Source organism: Styela clava, chromosome 15 (genome assembly GCF_964204865.1).
Source record: "Styela clava chromosome 15, kaStyClav1.hap1.2, whole genome shotgun sequence".
In the NCBI taxonomy this organism is placed as follows: domain Eukaryota; kingdom Metazoa; phylum Chordata; class Ascidiacea; order Stolidobranchia; family Styelidae; genus Styela; species Styela clava.
The window spans coordinates 3,100,001-3,102,500 of NC_135264.1; the positions used below are offsets into that span (position 1 = coordinate 3,100,001).

The following is a 2,500-nucleotide window of genomic DNA, read 5'->3' on the forward strand; positions in this document are numbered from 1 at the left end:
CTATGCAGGCGAACAGCCTGCTTTGAACACTCTAATTTTTTCAAAGTAAACTTATCGGCCACCGCCGACACTCAGTCAAGAGCACCGACGGAGAACCGAAGGTGAGGCGAACGCAACCAGTGACACGCCTTGCGACGGACCGGCGGCGCTCGCCCAAAATCCAACTACGAGCTTTTCAACCGCAACAACTTTAGCATACACTGTTGGAGCTGGAATTACCGCGGCTGCTGGCACCAGACTTGCCCTCCAATGGATACTCGTTAAGAGTTTTAGGATGTACTCATTCCAATTACAGGGCCTCGTTAGAGTCCTGTATTGTTATTTTTCGTCACTACCTCCCCGTGTCGGGAATGGGTAATTTGCGCGCCTGCTGCCTTCCTTGGATGTGGTAGCCGTTTCTCAGGCTCCCTCTCCGGAATCGAACCCTGATTCCCCGTTACCCGTTATCACAAAGGTAGGCACGTAGCGTACCTTCGACAGTTGATAGGGCAGACACTTGAATGATACGTCGTCGGTGCAGAGACCGTACGATCCGCGTGGTTATCCAGAGTCATCAAACGTCACAGGACGAACCCGGTCGGTTTTGATCTGATAAAAGCGCGCCTCCCGAAGTCGGCGCTTAATGCATGTATTAGCTCTAGAATTACCACAGTTATCCACTTCGCTTACGAGACCAAATAAACCAAGACTGATTTAATGAGCCATTCGCAGTTTCGCTTTACGAGAACTCGTACTTGCACCTGCATGGCTTAATCTTTGAGACAAGCATATCACTACTGGCAGGATCAACCAGATAGCTGCGACAGCTGCGCTCGGCCCTTGCTGGGCCGCCCGGCGCGTGCTCGTCGCATTCGTTTAAGACCGAGGCGATCGCCTGCGGCCGTACTCAGCTTCGACAGTCGCTGGCCGCGACGTCCACGCTCTCGCCGGCAGTGCCAGGCGGAGCGATTTGCGTTTTTTCTTTGCTCGCCCTCTCTCGGGCTCGATCCATTCAGTTTCGCACAAACAAGAGCTCTGCCGGCCGCCTGCAGCGGTGCCTAAAATCCGGGCATAACAATGCGACCGTTCTGCTAGGCCGACAAGCGCTCAAGCCAGACGCTCGATCGAACGCCCCCTACATATTAGTCGAGAGAACGGCTCGCTCATTAGCATTGCGTTTGTACTTTAACTTTTTTTGGCTCGGCTTCTTTCGACGCCGATGCCGGCGACGCAGCACTCTCTCGCCCGCCAGCCACCGAGAAAAGGGTGCGCTCCGACCGGCCCCGCACCGCTCTTTCTTGGCTCATTCGAAATTACTGTCTTTCGCTCTGACATGCCTTACCTAGGGTTAGGTTAGTATGCTTGCACGTTTGTACTTTAACTTTTTTCGGCTCGGTTTCTTTCGACGCCGATGCCGGCGACGCAGCACTCTCTCGCCCGCCAGCCACCGAGAAAAGGGTGCGCTCCGACCGGCCCCGCACCGCTCTTTCTTGGCTCATTCGAAATTACTGTCTTTCGCTCTGACATGCCTTACCTAGGGTTAGGTTAGTATGCTTGCACGTTTGTACTTTAACTTTTTTCGGCTCGGCTTCTTTCGACGCCGATGCCGGCGACGCAGCACTCTCTCGCCCGCCAGCCACCGAGAAAAGGGTGCGCTCCGACCGGCCCCGCACCGCTCTTTCTTGGCTCATTCGAAATTACTGTCTTTCGCTCTGACATGCCTTACCTAGGGTTAGGTTAGTATGCTTGCACGTTTGTACTTTAACTTTTTTCGGCTCGGTTTCTTTCGACGCCGATGCCGGCGACGCAGCACTCTCTCGCCCGCCAGCCACCGAGAAAAGGGTGCGCTCCGACCGGCCCCGCACCGCTCTTTCTTGGCTCATTCGAAATTACTGTCTTTCGCTCTGACATGCCTTACCTAGGGTTAGGTTAGTATGCTTGCACGTTTGTACTTTAACTTTTTTCGGCTCGGCTTCTTTCGACGCCGATGCCGGCGACGCAGCACTCTCACGCCCGCCAGCCACCGAGAAAAGGGTGCGCTCCGACCGGCCCCGCACCGCTCTTTCTTGGCTCATTCGAAATTACTGTCTTTCGCTCTGACATGCCTTACCTAGGGTTAGGTTAGTATGCTTGCACGTTTGTACTTTAACTTTTTTCGGCTCGGCTTCTTTCGACGCCGATGCCGGCGACGCAGCACTCTCTCGCCCGCCAGCCACCGAGAAAAGGGTGCGCTCCGACCGGCCCCGCATCGCTCTTTCTTGGCTCATTCGAAATTACTGTCTTTCGCTCTGACATGCCTTACCTAGGGTTAGGTTAGTATGCTTGCACGTTTGTACTTTAACTTTTTTCGGCTCGGCTTCTTTCGACGCCGATGCCGGCGACGCAGCACTCTCTCGCCCGCCAGCCACCGAGAAAAGGGTGCGCTCCGACCGGCCCCGCACCGCTTTTTCTTGGCTCATTCGAAATTACTGTCTTTCGCTCTGACATGCCTTACCTAGGGTTAGGTTAGTATGCTTGCACG

The 2,500-nt window shown here is 54.7% G+C and overlaps 1 non-coding gene across 1 annotated transcript in view; it reads right to left on the reverse strand.

Moving 5' to 3' along the window:
- Positions 1 to 796, reverse strand: part of LOC144413316 (small subunit ribosomal RNA) — a 1,810-nt gene extending 1,014 nt beyond the window's left edge. Inside the window, exon 1 of the ribosomal RNA XR_013469350.1 lies at positions 1 to 796. This exon is cut by the window's left edge and continues 1,014 nt beyond it. This is a non-coding gene — a ribosomal RNA (small subunit ribosomal RNA).
- Positions 797 to 2,500: the final 1,704 nt, after the last annotated feature.